General features: G+C 45.0%; 1 protein-coding gene across 1 annotated transcript in view; it reads right to left on the reverse strand.

Annotated features, from left to right (window-relative positions):
* Positions 1–19,222, reverse strand: part of Xxylt1 (xyloside xylosyltransferase 1) — a 158,185-nt gene that overhangs the window by 112,632 nt on the left and 26,331 nt on the right. The gene's annotated exons all lie outside the window — the stretch shown is intronic.

Consider the following 19,222-nt stretch of genomic DNA (forward strand, 5'->3'; position numbering starts at 1 on the left):
GAACTAGGGCTAGGCATGGTGGTGCACACCTGCAATCCCAGTAGCTAGGGAGGCTGAGGCAGGAAGATGGTAAGTTTAAAGTCAGTCTCGGCAAAAGCAAGGTGCTAAGCAACTCAGTGAGATCCTGTCTCTAAATAAAATACAAACTAGGACTGGGGAGGCGACTCAGTGGTCAAGTGCCCCTGAGTTCAATCCCCAGTACCCAAAAAATAAAATATAAAAAAAAATTGGGAACTAATCCTAAAGTTAATAGACAACAGAATTGGGCAGAAAGGCTAGGGATATAGCTCAGTAGTACAGTTCTTGCCTGGCAGGCCTGAGCCCCTGGGTTCAACCCCCAGTATCAGGAAAAAAAAAATAGGGCAGATATTGCAATGTCATCTTAAAAAGCCCAAGTAGAACCCTCACCAACAAAAATTGCCAGTAACCTAATAGAATACATGAGCAAATCTTAAAATGTGAAAATGTACCAATCAAAAAATAGTCTCAAAAGCAAATGCTAAGGTAAGCATAACCAGAGGAAAGAAAGACGTAACCATGAACTTTAAGAGCATTCTGGTCTACTGCCCACCCTCTGTCCATCTCAAGTTTCTACAGTTTTCACTCCCATATGTATAGACTGCCCCAAAGGTGAAAACCTGTGAGTTCTGAGACCACTGTCCATTTGGGATCCACAAGCCCAACCTAACAGGATTTTCTAAGACTATCAGATCTAGAATTCCCTCAACCTTCCGCATGTAGATACACCCACTTGGGTCATCTTGAAAGAAGAGATGAATTCAGAGTTGAACAGGCCAGGACTACCACAGTTTACAACATACTTCATCATGTTTATCAAAAAACATCTTTCTTTACCACACTGTGGTAAAAAAAAAAAAAAGATGATGTTTCTTGATAAACTTGGAAAAAAGGAAGCTTTTCTAGGTGTGACACAAAATTGAAAGTGACAAAAGATTGATACATCTGACAACCCAATGTTCAAAAAAATCCTCATAGTAAAAAAGATAGTTGAAAGACAATGAACTGAAAAAAAATGTTTTTGATGTGTATTAGGGGACAAAAATGCTTATTTTCTTAATAAAATACAGAGCTCATTGAAAGCTTTGTAGTTCTAGCTACTCAGGAGGCGGAGGCAAGAGGATCACTTGAGTCCACAAGTTTGAGACCAATCTAAGCAACACAGCAAAACTCATCTTAAAAATAAAAAAAAAAAGTATCCAGGGTGTAGGGAAACAGATATGGGTATAAATAATAAACACCATGGAGGGCAACCTGGCAGCATCAAATTTAAAATGTGCATGCCCTTCACCCAGCAATTTCATTCTAGAATTTTTCTAACAAACAGACTGAAAAACAAGTGTGTGTGTTCGTGTGTGTGTGTGTATGCACATATATATATTTTCTTGTTAAACAAATAGAATTTTATATATATAATATATAAAAATATTTAAAAATATGGCAGTTATCTTATTCACAAGTAAATAAAACAATACAGTGCTTACCTTGTTCACAAGTAACTATATTATATATATATAAAATATTGTGAACAAGATAATAATCACCATTTTAGTTTTTTCTAAAGTAATTTTTATTATTATTTTTATTTGTTCTAATTAGTTATACATGACAGTAGAATGCACTTCGATATATCACATATAGATGGAGTATAACTTCTCATTCTTCTGGTTGTACATGATGTAGAATCCCACCAGTCACATACACATACATATAGTAATAATGTCTGATGCATTCTACTATCCTTCCTACCCACATGCCCTCTCCCCTCCCTTCACACCCCTCTATGTAATCTAAAGTAACTTTATTCTTCCCCCCACCCCCTTATTGTGACTCAGCATCTGCATATCAGAGAAAACATAGGCCTTTAGGTTTGGGGAATTTGCTTAGCATGATATTCTCTAGCTCCATCCATTTACTGGCAAATGCCATAATTTCATTCTTCTTTAGGACTGAGTAATACTCCATTGTACATATATACCACATTTTCTTTATCCACTCATCTGTTGAAGGACACCAAGGTTGGTTCCATAGTTTAGCTATTGTGAGTTGAGCTGCTATAAACATTGAGCTGGCTGCGTCACTGTAATATGCTGATTTTAATTATATATATTATATACATATATATAATATTACGGGAAATCATCTTAATTCAACAAGGGACTAGATAAATTATGTACAATGAAACATTTTGTAGCTATTAAAAGAATGAGACACCCCCTATGTACATTGATTCAGAACTGTTAGCAAGATATACTGTTAAGTGAAAAAGTGACATGTAAACCCTTCCAGGATTTTAAAGACTTTGTAGCAGCAGTGAGGGTAAAGAGATTTTTTTGGTTTATCCTTTTGTACCAGAGGTTGTATTCTGGATTTTGAACCAACCATTTCCAGCCAATTTTTAATAACAAAAAGGCAATATGTGAATTTCATCAATGTAATAGAGCTGTACACACTGATAACAATGTATCAGCAAAGTAAGCTTCAATGTGAAGAGTCAGTCTTATTTAATATTTAAAATATTGTGTTGTGTGTTGGCATATGTGTGTTCACAGATGCACACACAAGCCTGTTTATAATGCTCCCCTTGAAAAAGAGAATTGGGGTAAGAAAGCAGGAATGAAGGAATTCACATACTGATTACCTTTAAAAATATGCATTTTAAGATTTTCCTTAACTGACTATCCATGCTGTTTTGTTTTGATGACTGCACTCCTTCTTTCTAAAGGTTCTATTTGGTTCTCTTTCAAATATGCTAGGTCATTTTTTATAGTTTCCTGTTTCCTGCAGTTATTTTCAAGCTTGTCTTCTGTTTCTTCCAACATGGTCAGCCCACATTTTTAAAAAGTCTGTGTCTGATAATTCCAACATCTGAAGCCTTTGAGGGGCAATTCTGCTCTTGTTTTTGTTGGTTCTCATTCTGCACTTTGTTTTCTTTGAACTTAATTATTTTTGGCTGTTTACTGCTCATTGTCCTTGAAAATTATTTATGAGAATGAAGGTGGTCAGAACAACTTCCAACCAAACTCCTCTGAGGTTTCTGGGTCATCCAAATCCCTTTTTCCAGATAAAGGGGACAACCCTGAAGTCAGGCTGCCCAAGCTGCAGGCCTGCTCTCCCACAGTGCACCTGGGGCAGACATCCTGATCCCTCCAAGACCAACCTGCCCCAGGGGAAAGATGATACACACAGTAAGGCCCATAGCACGTGTCTGGAAGTAGGCAAGTCTTCTCTAAATTGTGGCACTCATTATTACTATAGCATTTTGTCAGATGAGGACCAAAAAACCAACTGCTATACTTTTAGGTATTTATCCCAGAGAAATAAAAATCTGTGTTCACACAAACACCTTTATACAAATGTTATAGCACCTCTCTTCATAATCACCAAAAACTGGAAACAATCCAGATGTCCCTCTGTGGATGAAGGGTTTCACAAACTGTGTTACGTCCATACCACAAAACACCCAGCACTAAAACATGCAATAATCTCAGGGACTCTTCTGAGAATTATGTTGAGTGAAAAACAGACCAATCCCAAATATATAACATTCTTGCAATAACAAAAGTATTGAAATGGAAAGCAGATTAGTGGTTGCCAAGGGTTGGGGGAGTGGGCATGGCTATAAAAGGGTCACAGGAGGAATCCTTGTGAGAAGGGAAATGTCCTGTACTCGTCCTGTTTATTATAGTTTTCATTAAGATGTTACCACTAGGGGAAAGTAAGTAAATGATCTCTGTATTCTTTCTTAAAATTACATGTTAATCTACAATTATTTCAAAATTGAAAGTTTAATTTTGAAAGAGAACAACTCAAGAGTTCATGAAATGAAACATGTAGCCCTTGTCTTGATCCTGATTTGGCCAGCAGGGCCAAGGAAATCCAACCTTCATCAGAGAAACTATCCATTAGGCAGGAAGGCACCAAGAAATAGCACATCCTGCCTTATTCAACAGAAGATATGGAGGTTCTCAAAAGTCAGGAACCCTGGAAAAGGGGGTCAACAGATGGTTCTCCTTGCTCTCTGGTATGTACTAATGGTTCACTTTGCACATGGGGTATGTACTGTATGGGGAAAATATAGGCCTCGCTCAAGTGCCACATTCATCTCAAAGCCTCTCCCAAATTCCTCCATAGCAGTTACCTACTGCTGCATAACAACTTAACCTAAAACTTAGGAGATGAAAGCAACAAAAAATTATTATCTCAGTTTCTGAGACAACTTAGGCATAGGTTACCTGGATGCTTCGGGCTCATGGGCTGTAATTATGGTGCTGAGCAGGGCTCAACTGCATGAGGAACCACATTCACGCTCATGTGGCTTCAGGTGGGTCTCAAATTCTAACTGTCCATTGGCCAGAGATATCAGTTCCTTATCGTGGGGCCTCTCCACAGGGCAGCTCAAAACAAAGCAGCTGGAATTCTCCAGAGCGCTCCAGGCAGGAGAGAGAAGATACCCAAGACGGAAGCCATAGTCTTTTACAGCAATCTTGCAGGTGATGTATCACCAATATTCTATTCAATAGAACCAAATCAGTAAATCCAGCCCACACTCAAGAGAAGCAAATTGCAACGGTGTGAACACCAGGAGGTGGGGTCATCTTAGAGGCCGCCTACAACATCCCCCAAGGTTGTAGATAGTATTAGCATGACAGCCATTTCTACCTTCCCTTCTCCTTCCTTCCCTTCTTTCTAACTGGCATTTCTATATTTATATAAATATCTAATGTTCCATTAGAAAGTGAAGTTGTGAGGACAAAGTCCATATCTGACCCATGTCTTTTCTCCTCGCTGCCCCTCTCACGCCTAGTGCAGCATCCCGTCCCAATGGCTGCTGTGTACCATAAAGAGACAAACTGTCACAAGTCGGCTGAAGAGGCAGGCCTGGCAGCTGGGTTTGGACCCACATGGTCCCACTTGCTCTGGTCTCAGCTGACTGGACCAACAACTACAACGAATTAAATTTTTTTAAAACTCAACAACTGACGATCAGTTGGCTGACCAGATGATTCTCTCTCCAGATCTGAATTGGAAAAATACCAAGAGATGATGCCTGTTATGGAAACGTCATAACAAACCTCAGTCCATGGACAGGAAAAATAAAAACAAAAATAAAAATGAATAAAAAATAAAAAGCTGTTATAGAGAGAAACAAAGACACCAAAGAAAAGGTATCACCAAAACAAATAGGTCCCCATAACCACCCCCAGGTCTAGTTCTAGTCCCTATAATAATCCCTCTTTTACTGAATTACTTATATGAATTTCACCTTCTCATATGAGACAAAGAGAAGAAAAACAGGGAAAAAGGAGGAAAAAGGGTGGGGGAAGCAGTTCTGGGGTGCATTGGGTGAGCACCAGGACACCTCAGAAGATATAAGAGGGAGTTTATTTGAAGTTAGCCACCAAATCAGTTCACAATGAGAAGTCCGCTCTGATGCGCCCAGCCCCAGGTTCAATCCCCAGCATCACGAAAAGAAAAGAAAATAGAAGTTCACTCTGATCCCAAGCACTGTTCATCCTCCTAACTTCACAGGTCTGTGACTAGTGAATATACAAACCTCATTATTATTCATTATAGTGGTTTAAAAAAAAAAGAACAGTATTGTACCTGACTCCCCTGACTACAGTACAGAAGGGAATCCACCCTCTCTCCTCACACGGCTCACGCACCTCTGGGGAGAAGTCACTTCCCCAAGCTTATGGGGTGAGAGAGATTGGGACACCACCCAGCTAAGCCTGCTGAGAAGGTGCGGTCCCTGAGAATGGGCAAGAGGCTGGCGCAACTGACAGAAGTCAAAAGGCCAAGGGTCAAGGCAGATGACCCTTGCCAGCTCCCTGCGAGACCAACAGCCCTACAACTGTTTCACCACATAAACCCCACGCCACGGGATTGATTCTGTGCCCTCAGTGGGATCACTACACTGCTGAGGGTGCTTACAAGATGGGAATGAATCACCCTCACTCCCACTACCTACCAAGGACTTTCAGGCTTTATAAAAAGGTTAAGGGTTACATCATGTCACATCATGCCTGACTTAGGACTCTAAATGAGTCTTCACACACCCAAGGCCCAGCCAGAGGCAGCCCTACTGACGCTCTGAACTTGGAAAGCCTGCCCTCTAGGGCCCCTTCTGAAAGACAGGGTTGGTGACAGGGACCAGAGAAGGTCCACACAAATAGGAAGAGCTGAGCCAGCCCAGAAAGTGGGAGAGCAGAGTGTAAGACTGGGTAAGAAAAACATACAACGTGGCCACCTTAGATGGAGCCCAAGATGAGTGTGGGAGGACAGCAAGAAGCAAAGCGGAGTCAGGTGCAGTGACGCATCCCTGTAATCTCAGCAGCTCAAGAGGCGGAGGCAGAAGGATCGCTAGTTCAAAGCCAGCTTCAGTCACTTAGTGAGGTCCTAAGCAACTTAGTGAGACTCTGTCTCTAAATAAAATATATTTTTTAAAAAGGGCTGGGGATGTGGCTTAGTAGTTAAGTACCCTTGGGTTCAATTCCCAGTACCAAAAAGAGAAAAAAAAAAAAAAAAAAAAAAACCCTGAATGGGGACATGAGCCAGGCAAGAGGAACTGGGCCCACAATATCTCAAAGGATATCTAGAAGGCAGAGGAACTGGGAAAAGAAGAAAACCACAGGCCTCAGATTCAATCCAAGATGATTAACCAACTGGACCTGGTCATCAGCAATTACTGGGATGCATATGGAAACTGAGTATTCTCCTTCCAGGGGACAATGCACTAAGGTAGGGACAAAGACGGGATGCACCAGGATCATCAGCCTCAGTGGTGGTTGGCAGGTGCCCTGGTACATGGGGATTGACATCATCTGAAGAGGCAGCAGTCACTGTCCCTCTTCCACCCTTAACCACCAACCTCAAGACCTGGCACAAATTCCTCCTTACCCCACTTCTAAGTTTCCCCTATGAACTCAGACAGAACTTGCAACCTAGTCCATTCTCCATGCAAATCAGCTCTATGGGTCTCCCAAAGTCCAGACCGTGCCAAGGCTGCTACACTAACCTCCAATCTCTTGCTCTATGACTATCCACTCACTTGGGTTCTCTCCCCCAGAGGGCAGAGCAGTGCACTCACCCTGGTGCCCTGCACATGGCAGCGAGGCCAGACCCTTCAGTGGTGAGGGGAGGCCTAGAATGCAAGCTGGTTAACCTCGTGGCAATAATAAAAGCCAGCTGACACCTTTGACTGACAGTCAAGAATTTCAAGAGAATTCTAAAAAGTCAGAATCTAATGTAGGGGGTCAAACTGATGATTTACTGTTCGACCAATATGACCACTATTTTCATTAGCAGAGAAAGAGCTTCTAGAATTAAATTAGTAGAAAGTGGCCGGTAACAGATTACTATTTTTAGCACTTTATGACAAATGAGTTCAGCTGTCCTTCAGAAGAAGCGGATTCAAATGCCTCAGATATGCTCTACCGGAGCTGCCAGAAAACAGAATTCACTGAAACCACTGGGCACATGTTTACAACCTCGGATCAGTATTTACTCAGATGTTTTCACTCAGGCAAGTTCCTGAGTATTTGTCTCTTCCATCGCTTTCTTCCACGTGAGAACTCCTGTGCTCATGCCATGCTGAATGAGTACAGTCTGACATGGGATGGACAGACGACCTCCCCGAGAGGCCATGTCTGAAGGAGGTGAGGGAGTGAGCCAGGGGGTATCAGTGTGGGGAGTAGGCAAGGTCCCAGCAAGGGGAGCAGGGCTGGGGTAGCCTCAGCAGAGTGCACGGAGAGATCACCCAGGAGCTAAGCCAGAGCCCCCTCAAGGCACACGCGAATTCCCGTAGGGGGCACTGCAGGCAGCATAAAACAAGAAACCAAGAGCTTTGAGAACAAGAGCAGGCAGTCTACCTGCCCAGGGATGCAAGGCCACCTTCAGGATGATGAAATGGACACACGGAGCATGGTCTGTAGCAGCAGGCAGCCAGCCTGCACCCCATATCCGACCCAACCCCTCAACCTACAGGTGAGGATCTGCCATCTGAGAAGCAGGGCCTTACCCATGGCTCACAAAGGGTGGAGGCAGCTCTGAGGGCACACAGAAGAGATCTGCTTCCTGTTTCCCAGAACGGCCCTCCAGAAGAGGAGGAATCTCATGTTCAGGTCAAGTTCCCTCAAGGGTGATACCACGATCCCTCGGTCACCCTCTGGGTCATGCTTCTCTGAAGTCCCTGGCTAGTCAATGCCACAAGGTTGCTCCATCAGTAGCGTGGCACAAGAAACACAGAAGCCTGACTGCATGTCCCTGCCATGACTCAGGAACCAGAGAAAGCCTTCTGACACCTCTAGACCCAAGGCAAACTCCAGGCATACCCGAAGCTATGTCCAACCCCCTCAGAAGGTAATCCTAGTGGACACAACCAGGAGAGTAAAATGCCACACTCAATTACAGGTGCTGTCAGCTGTGCTGCAGGGAAAGAGGGAAGACTGACAGGAAGTGCCTTTTCTCTGACAGCTGGGGTTTTCCTACCCACACCCTCCACTACAACCAGAGCTACGCTAATGAATTACTTATTACCCTTATTTTAGAGCACCCTTGCCTACAGTGAGTCAGGGTAATACCTTCTCTCAGAACAGAAATAGGAATTCCTCAAAAAGGCATTCTGTGGTCATTCGTGTTTAAGAAACGCTGAGTGTTTTAGTCATCTTTTTCATTGCTAAGACCAAAAGACTCACAAAGTACAACATCAAGTATAAAAAGTTTATTTGGGGCTCACAGTCCACAGATGGCCAACTCCATTACTCTGGGCCCAAGGTGAGGCAGAATATCATGGTGGAAGGGTATGGAGTAGGAAAGTAGCTCAGGACATGATGATAAGTAAGCAGAGAGAGCTCTCACACACCCCCAATGACCCACCTCCTCTAGCCGCACCCTACCTGCCTACAGTTAGACCAGCTAATCCCTATCAGGGGATTAATGCACTTATTAGGTTAAAACTCTCATAACCCAAACATTTCACCTCTAAACTTTCTTGCCTCACACATGAGCTTTTGGGGGATACATAACAATTAAACCATAATGCTGAGTTACACAAAGTTAAACTTTTTTAACTGTAGGACAGAATTTATGGGAGATCTTGATTTGCTGATACCCATTTGACCCTCCAAGAAGAAACATCTTAAAACTGTTACTTTCCAAACAGCTCTGAGTCAGGCACCAGGACTCTTTACACCCCACCCAGTCAGTCTCCCCACAGTCCTGTTTGTGCCGTCAGAGTGTGCACTTCACGAAGAACTTGCACTCAGAGAAGTTACATTACTTGCTCAGAGAAGTCAGGAGGGGGTTGGGCAATAGTAGAAGTTATTTTGGCCAGAGAACTGAGGAATGGCCCAGGGGGTCCAAGAGGTTTCTAAGACACTTAGACACATCAGGAATAATAGCAGATAAGAAATTCACGCACCACTTTATCATCAGTTGGGTGCAAAGCAGGACTCTGGGAAAACAAGCAAGAAAATGTGGCTTAGGCCCAAAGTTTTAGCAAGACCTCACCCTCCTCCAGTCAAAGGAGGTATGAGGGGAGAGAAGAGAGAGCAAGTGGTGCTCCTTGCCACTGTCCCACTGAGGTCAGCCCTAGTTCACTCATTTCTCCTGCCTCAAAAGTGAAAATAAAATTTCAGAAAGCAGGAAAACCACACTCATGCATGTGACCTCTTAACCAGGTACTGTACCCACTAACAGCGTCCTGGAAGCCAACTATCTTGCCTTGCTGTGGGATGGATTCAGGGAAGGAGCAGGCTATCCCCTCCCTATATCAGATACCCAGGACAATAAAGGGCAGAGGGACCACCAACCCAAAAGCAAGCAGCAGCCACAGGGCTAATTGTGGGAACCGGCATTTCCATACAGAATGAGTGAGTTTAGGAGGCTTTGTCCTGGTTTTTTCCAGTGTTGAGGCGGATGGGGGGGTAGTGGAAAAGAGGCCATTCTTGTTTAGGTTTCCAGATGCACACACATCCATTAGGAACACGTTCGCCTCATGCCGGATAAGTGAACATCGATTACAGAACAGTGTCCTGCTTTGAGTTCACAAGTGCATAAAGTTATAAAGTTTCATAAATTAGCCCTGAAGGCCTTCCCAGGCTGACGTGAAAGAACAGTGAAAACGCTAAAACTCTCCTGTGCCTGGCAGTCAAAGTACAAAAGCACAGAACAAAGAAATCCACACGAAATATAGCTTTTAGTACATCTGCTGAATTTCACTTAAGGGGGAAATTTTAAAAAACAGAATTTTAAAGGCTTTATGCAAAAGGCCGCACACGACCTCAGTGTTTTGGGGCATGGACGGGTAGCTGCGTGGGTGGACTGATGGATGAGAGCTGCCAATCTGGACTTCCCCACATGAGTCTTGTCCCCAGCCTACAGGCTTTAAGGCTGTGCCTCAATTCTCTCATGCAGGCCTGTGAACCTGTGCTAAGAGACACCTGAGTGTGAGTCACCCAAGCTTTACATCAGTCTATCCATCCCACCCCCGTGACCCACAGTGAACCCATGAATGTCCTCACAAGAGTCCTGTCACCTGCCTTCAGCCTCAGGACAGCAAGTGCCCCACAGTCTACCTGAAATAAGGACTCTCAGGGTGATAGCTCCCAAGACACCAGGGGAAGAAAGGCTGGGAAAAGAACTGACCACCCCAAGTCACTACCAGCTGGCTTTGCCATTCTTTTCTACAACAAGTGCCACACTAGGCTTCAAGAAAATAGATGGCACAATACCTTTATTTTATTTATTTATTTTGATGTGGTGCTGAGGTTTGAACCCAGTGCCTCACACGTGCTAGGCAAGCACTCCACCACTGAGCTATAACTCCAGCCCATGTGACTGGCTTTGGTACCCACACAGATCTCCTTAGGAAACACAAAAAGACTGGGGCTTATGGTGGTCATATTCATGTGCCATGGTTATGCAGACTTCAGGAATCTGGATTCTGGAAGTTGGTGGGAAATGTTTTGGAGGAGGAATGAAATATCTTATTATTCCACTTAAGGCTCACATGACCCTGAGAGGGAGGCACATCAGAGATGATGGTTCTTGCCTAAGGAAAAGAGGTGACCTCTCTTGCCCAGGATCATACAGAGAATTTCCTTATACTCTATGCCACAGCTTGAATGTGGTTTGTTCCTTCCAAAGTTCACACTGGAGTCTCAGCTCCATTTTGAGGTATTAAGAGAGAGGAAACAATCAGACTAGGTGCTTAAAAGTACTGATTAGGAATAGATGTCATCAGAGTAGGGTCCCTATAATTGAATCCTGGTGGCTTTATAAGAGGGAGAGAAACCACAGGCACACATACCCACACTCCTGTCTCTTGCCATGTGATGCCCTCCGCCACCCTGGGTCTCTGCCAGCAAGAAGACCATCACCAGATGTGGGCCTCAGTCTTGGACCAGATCTGTGAGTCAAAATAATCCTCTTTTCTTTATCATTTACCTATGGTCTTATAGCATTACTTATTAGCAACAGAAAATGGACGAAGAAACTCTGTCAGAAGCTCCTTACAAAAGGAAAAGTTGGTGGTCTGCAAGCATGAGATAACTCTGGCCCACCGCACTGATGCCAAGTTTGGAGGTGTGGCTCTATGTCACCAGAAACAGTCAACAATTGGGCACTCCTGTGAAGTCAGGACTCTACTGTCTCCACTTCATAGACAAGGAGTCTGAGATCCAGAGAGGAGACAGGCTAACAGTTAGGGTGCTGGCTGTGTTCCAGATCCTGTTCTAAGTCTCTCATATACACTAACTCATTTAATTCTCATTTTAACCTCAGAGATGTGAAATGTTGTTATCACCATGTTATAAATGAGAAAACTGAGGCATAGAGAAGTTCAGTAACTTGGCCAGAGTTGCGGGGCTGAGTGAGTGGCAAGGTTGCCACGAACTTAGGTCCTAGCTCCAGGACCAAAGCTCCTAACCACACCAAATAGCCTCTGTTAGTGACTTTTCAAGGTCATAAAGCTGTGAGTCACAGTGCTGCAGTATGTACCAAACTCTGTCTGATCCAGAGCTTTGGATTATACTCTCTCTGAGATACCAACTCCTCTTTCAGCCCACTCAGACTTGCCTGGCTCAGTGAAACCCACAGACTCTGGCACTAGAAATCAAGAGAAGCCCCACACGGTGATGTGTTTGACCCATGCAGTAAAATAGGACCCACCCTCTGATGAAGCAGCACTTAAAAATCTCTGGGATCCTTCAGCCCATGGATGGATACATTATCCACAGGATACATGGGAGGGCCCAAGCAGAGAATATGGGCCCTTTGAAAAGTGACCATGAACATTTTTTAAAGCACACTACATTGAGTGATTTCGAGCTCAGCGTGGGTGGGGGGTAAATTCAAGTGGAGTAACCTAACAAACACTACTTCAGCCAGTTGACCAAGGTCAACATTGACAGGCATACATCATGTTCCCTTATTGTGAATTGATATGTCACTGATATAATGTGATAGAAGAGGCACTTTACCTCCATGTTATTCTCAAAAACCCATAACCCAGTCTAATGATTAAAAAAAAAAATTAAATAAGTCCTAATTGGGGACACTCTACAACTATCTTTCACTCCTCAAAACTGTCATGGTCATCAAAAACAAGGAAAGCTGAAGTGAGATTTGTCTTGCAAGTAAAAATTTCATAGCCAAGAGAAACCTCAGGAGATGTGAAAACTAAGCATAAGGTAGAATCTTGGATGGGAACCTGGACCAGAAAAGGACCTTAAAGTGTGTAGTCGTCAGTTTTTCATCACTCCAATAAATACCCGAGGTGATCAGCTCATTAAGAGAAAAGTTTATTTTACTTCACAGTTTGTCCATCCATGATCAATTTGTCCCATTGCTTTCGGGTGTGGTGAGGTAGCTCATCATGGTGAGCTCACCCCAAGTCCAGGGAGCAAGAAAGAGGAAGAAGCAAGGGTCCCACCCTCCCCTTGGAGGGCACACCCTCAGTGACCTAAAGACTTCCCACCTCTTAAAGGTTCCACATTGTTCCAACAGAGCCGCCTGGAGACCAAGCTTCTAACACAGGGGCCTTCAGGGGACATTTAAGACCTAAACAAAAAGTTGAAACTAAAGAAATATGAGAAAAAGTGCAGACATTAGTTAATAGAAACATCGATATTAGTTTATTAGTTATAACAAACATACCACCTCTATGCCGCATGCCCAGCCCAGCACACTCCTAGGCCCCTACCTGGGCACTGGTTCTCTCTTCACTGCAAATGCCGCCTGGTCAGTATAGCTCTTCCCAAGCATGGGCAGATGAGGAAGACCCCAGATAACATAGCTGTCAGTTCAGCTCACAGCTCCCATAAGCTCCCTGAGCCCAAAGGTTCCATCCCCAACCATGCTGAGCCAGGGCAGGCAGCCCCAGCTGGAGCCCAATGCTTCAGAAAGCCCTTCCCTGTGCATACTTAGGACGCTGTGCAGAACTTCACTCCTCGACCTGCTGGTAGGGCAGCCAACAGAGAGAGAAGGCCCCTGAAAGCATAGACCAGGGAGAGGCAGCTGCCCTGTAGCCCACTATGGTCCAGGGTGTACAAACCCCCGACTCGTAAGGAGCTGCTTCTGCCCACAGCTCATCAGGATATCAATCAAACTGGAATTTCTTATCCCCTCTGCTCCAACGGGATCAAGGACAAAAACGGTCAGTCCCAGTCTAGCCTACTGAGACAAGTGGATACAGGCTGTGGCTAAATCCAAGCTCTACCTCCAGGTGTGGGTTCCAGAGCCAACCTAGAAAGGAAAGTGCCAGGAAAGTGAAACCTTTTTCTTGACCTCCCCAAGGTCCAGGCACGCCCCTCTTCAAGCAGGACCTCGTGGTCTGAATCCAGCAGTTGGCCTCCTTCCTCTCAACTTCCCTCTCCCTGGCCTCAAACATAGTTATTTGTCTCATTCCCCTGTGGCATCTATATCAATTCAGTGTTCAAAAGAAGGCAGCCACAGGGACTAATCCACACAAAAGTGCAAAGGACTAACAGGCAAGGGGGTCCATGGCAGGAATACTTGCACTCCCGCCGGGAGCTGAGTGGAAGACTGTCTGCACCACCCACTCTCACAACTGCTTCACTTCTTATGCTCTGAACCCACAGAGTACTTGAAACCCGCAAGTTAGTAACTGTTCCTGTGGAGCCAGAGCAAAGACCCCCTACAGGACTGGGCTCTCATGGAAAGATGGAGACCACACAAGCTAGGGGTACCCATTACCACATCATCTGTACGTGTACAGGCTCAGTATATATAAGCAGGTGCACTCTCTGGCTGTTTGAGACCAGGAGTCTACCTGAGAGTCTCACAGGCTGCCCACAGTGCCCACCCAGAGACACCAGGAAACTATGCACCTGGACCCCAACATCTACACCTCACAGACACATCAGGTTTCCTAAAGCACAGGTCCCATCAGCCTCATCCATGTCAAAAATGCCCATAGAGGCTGTCTCTCGTGCTCAAAGTCACACCCTCCACCCTCCACTTGAAGTCAACCTTCCTCCGGATCTTCTCTCCACTTCTCAATGTGTGCTAATGAACCCATCAAAATGGGCACTACACTATTTCCCAAACACACCCACCACAGCTTTTCCCAACTGCCCACCCCAGCTTCCTGTTCAGGTGCCACCTCTTCCATGAAGGCTTCCTCTTCCTGCCAGATGCCTATGACTTGTCCTCATCTGAACCCCCACCCCCACACTGTGTCACTTCACGTCATCTGCTCTAATTGCAAACCATGCCACTGTCCCCCTCCCTGCCCTATAACACAAGTCAACAAACTCCCTGAGATGCCCAGAGAAGCTGGCACTGTGTCCTGCCAGGAGCAGACCCTCAGCCAAGGCTGTCTACCAACTCATGCTGACCACAGGACAAGACAATCTTCCAGGGTGCATGTGGGACCACAGGAAAGTCTCCTGGGGGACTCTGGCTGGTCTGAGGCACTGCTGATTGTCTGGCGCCTGCCTGCCCTGCCCAGGAGACCCTACCACAACCACAGGCCACACCTCTGAGCCCAGCTTGCCAGGGCAGCTTTCCCCCATGTCACTAAGCTGGAGCCAACAGCTCCTCAGAGCAGTATGACACAGGACAAGGAAGCTGGCAGTCCTGAAGGAGCTGCTCTTTGCTCCCTCCAGTTCCGATTGGGCAAAAATGTTTTCTTTTCCACTGCATAAAATGCTTCCACTGGTGACAAAACTAACACCAACAGGAGGAGATAAAAGCCCTGTGGGTGTGAGTGAAGAGCAGAGAGTGGCGGCAGGCTGTGCAGGACACATGGTCAGGCTGCTGTGGGAACGACAGAACCAGCCAGTCAGACACATAACCCCTCAAACAAGCAATGGAAAGAAAAATAAGCACTGACCAAAATTAGAGCCAGTATGTCCCATCTGGCAGGGCTCCTCTGCTCCTCCTGGGGCACGGCTCTGCAAATGTGGTTTTGCATAGCACTATTCCAAGGGGAGCAGTCAGGGCACAACACATGGAACTGCTGACCCCAACCCTATCCCAGCCAGGCCCCAAATGCTGGGCTGCAGCAAGGGGTAAGAAGAGAGGTGTGGAAGCCAAGTTCTGTATGATTCAATTCCAGAGGTGGTATAGGGGTAGGGGCAAGGCCCTTAGGTCAGAACATCAGATGGACATGGGCCGAGGAACTGGAAACCCAGAAGGAGACCCAGCTTGCCTGAGGACTTATCAAAGTGGCCTAAGTCTCAACTCCCCATTTTCCTTTCCTGTCAAGCAGGATGCCAAGTGACTTGAAACTTCTGGGGTTACCTGAGCTCCATGAGAGGTCAGACCCTAATGGGCCTAGAAAACTATATAGAACCCCACTTGTATAAACAGACAACATGGGGGATGGGGGCGCACAGGGGAGTTGACACACCCTGGCTTTGTAAAGATCACCTTTGGCCTCATAATTCTGTCCCTGGGGAGCTATCACAAGTAAATAATCCTAACAAGAGAAAATAATCTTAATGTATGTAGATATCCATCACAGTTTAATTTATGGTATTAGAAAGAAAATAGGAAGCACCCCGCTAGCTGAAAACAGGACATGATAAAGTGAATCAATTTTCATCCATTCAATGGAACCATTCCAAAAATTTTCAAAGACTGTAATTATACAGATAATGGTGATGTGTGACATTAACTAGAAAAATCATAACATAGCTTTACTTGTATCATTTCCTTCATTTTTAATTGAAATGAAAGTTCGACTTCATAGCTCTACATAGAAAAGGCTCAGCATGATTTGAATGTAAAGAATAACTACAACTTTGCCTAAATTTTAAAAATGGTGCATGTTGGGGGAAATACTAGAAGATAATCAAGGAATTAATATTGATGATATTTATATGGTAGTAAAGGATAGCTTTCTTCTATTTTAATGTTGTTCTTGGATATTTTATGAATGAATGTTACTTTTAAAATAGAACAGTAAGTAAACAGGGCTGGGGCTGTGGTTCAGTGGTCCTGGTTTAGATCCCCAGCACTAGGAAAAAAAAAAAAAGTAGTAGTAAACTTATTTTTAAAGTAGTTTAGGTACAGAAGGGTGACCCTAATTCTACAGAGGGGAAGGAGAGAGAGGTTGGGACAGAAAAAGAACCCGCATTTCTGGAACCCTACATGTTAACTTCAGACTCCTAACTCAGAGGAGCAGCAGCTTAGCAGATCCCACCTTCCTGGGTATGGCCAACTGCTCAGGTTCCACCCCTCCATCCTCACCTTCCTAGAGGTAAGAAAGAATGCTAGAAAAGAAAAGAAATAGTAGCCGGGCTTGGTAGTGCACATCTGTGACTCGGGAGACTGAGACAGAAGGATCACAAGTTCGAGGCCAGCTTCAGCAACTTAGAGAGATCCTGTCACAAAACAAAAAATAAAAAGGGCCGGTAATGTAGCTCAATGGAAAAGTGTCCCTGGGATAGATTCACAGTACCACAAAAAAAAAAAAAAGAAAAAAAAAAAAAAAAAGAAATGAAATAACCAAAATAGCAAGAATACCACAACACTCTAGAACAAAGCCATTAGCCAAAGCACAGAACAATAATTTCTAAGATTAAACAAGGAATATAAAAAAATATATAATAAAGAACCATCACCAACTCAAGACAGCACTAATGATGTGAAAACACAGTGTCCTTCCGAAAATTGCAGGAATTCCAAATGATCTGCCCAGTAGGAACTTGGCAACTCCACAGAGTGTTGAGTGGCAGCCAGACTTCCTTGCAGAACACGCCCCAGACGCCACAGGAAGCTCCAGCGCTGCCCATTTGTTTTATGACTATCAAGTTTTAGTGACTCCCAATTACTCCCTTCTTAGGAAGCAGATCTTGGGCATAAGTAAAAATGAATCTCTGGAAACACATTATCATCAGCTAAAGAACCCAAAAAGATTGGATGCTTAAGCTAAAATAACTAGTTGCACCTTCCCATGCCAGCCCCCAGGAGGGCCATGGCCCACCCGTGATGGCCCCATGATGACTCATCTATTGACCCAGGGCAGAACTCCCACCAGAGCCTGTTCTCTGAAGACATAGCCCCAAGCAAGCCCATGCTACCAGGCAGCAAAGTGGGAAAGGGCCAGAGTGGCCTTCCTGGCTAACATTTCTCACCATTTGGAAAACGTGAGAGAGGGTAGCCAGGCAACTCTCTAGTGTGTCCTCTAGCCCTTCTTGATTCACTGCCAATTCTTTCCATAGCTGGAGAGAGCTGCCTTTCACCTCCTGCTAGGCACATCAAAGCACAACCTGGCTTAGAGCTCAGTTCCCAGCAGGCAGAACCTGAAAGCAGACAGAGTGAGGGAAGAGGTACCATAGGGGCTTCTTCTTGTACCTCTTGCAGTCCTCTGGCACCAGGGCCAATCACACATGCAGAATGACAGGACTGGTCAGACCACCTTTCTAGCAGAGCCATTTCAAACTTGCTTAGCCATGGAACTCTTTGACTAAACAGAATCCTATGCCAAACCCTGATACACAGAGCAGGTCAAGACAGTGAGGAGTTAGGCAGGGTGCCAGAGAGAAGGGGTGAAGGTGAAACTCGTCTTTCCCTGGCTTCCCAGAACAACACAAACCCTAGAGAGATTCTTTTAAGCCCTGGATCAGAATGCAGGCTGAAACAGCTCACTGGTGCAGTCCTCACCCTACAGGTGGGACAACTGAGGTCCAGAGAGACAAAGCAGCTCAGCCAGAGGCACATACATGACTGGTCACAGAGACGAGACCAGCTCCCACATATGTTTTCCCCTTAGATTCTAAGGGAACAGGAATCATGCCCTCCCCAAGTCTAAGCTACCCATGGCACTTGCACTGGGCCTGTACGGAGGTCCCATAGGATTAGAAGGAGCTGCTATTTTCAGGAATCTAAGCCAGGTAGACCTGGGTTCAAACCCCAGCTCTGTCATTTAAATGGGTCTATAACCCGAGGCAAGGAATGCAAGTCCTTAGGCAGCCCTACCTGTCACCTCACAGGACTTGGGGAGGATTTGGTGACTTGACAGTCCTTCACCTCATTTTCAGTAAAGAATCACAAATACTAGTTCTTCTCCCTGTGCTCCTTTCTCCTTCACCCCTGCTCAGTGCTCTTGAGCCCTTGTATTCAACTAAGAGACCATTCAAAGGCCTCCCTGGTACTAGAACTTGCCTGTGGAGGAGTCTTAATCAAAACAGATGGGCTTGCTTTTTCTTGCAATATGACACCACCAACAGGTAAGGTTCATCTTTCACCTCCTTAGTCCCTGGTTGCATGCTCTTCTAGTCTGCAAATGGCTCTTGGCTTCTTCACTTCTGATCTGCTAATCCAGAGCAGCAGACCTCTACCAAGTGGCCTGGCTATCCCCTTGGCTATCAAATCCTATCAGCTGGGAAACTACTAGAAAAGCCAATAAGTCACAGTTAGGAAAATCAGTACCCCAAGGCCCCAAAATACCCCTTCTCATCTTAAGAGGCTGAGGACATGGTTCACCATGACCAGAAACTAGGTGATTTCCAGGGTTCCAGAACCAATCCAGGATCACTAGAAAGAGAATCCAGAAGCCAGGGACACCCCACAAATGAGGCCCCTCCAAAGTTTCTGGCAAAGGACGATCACGATAAGCTGCACCTATCACAGGCCACACATCACTTGTTCCCTAAAGGAGCAGAAACTCAGAAATTCCTTTAATATGCATCAAAGTTTCAAAAAAAGTTATAGATTCACAGTTTGCACC

The sequence above is a fragment of the Sciurus carolinensis genome, chromosome 9 (assembly GCF_902686445.1).
Source record: "Sciurus carolinensis chromosome 9, mSciCar1.2, whole genome shotgun sequence".
Classification (NCBI taxonomy): domain Eukaryota; kingdom Metazoa; phylum Chordata; class Mammalia; order Rodentia; family Sciuridae; genus Sciurus; species Sciurus carolinensis.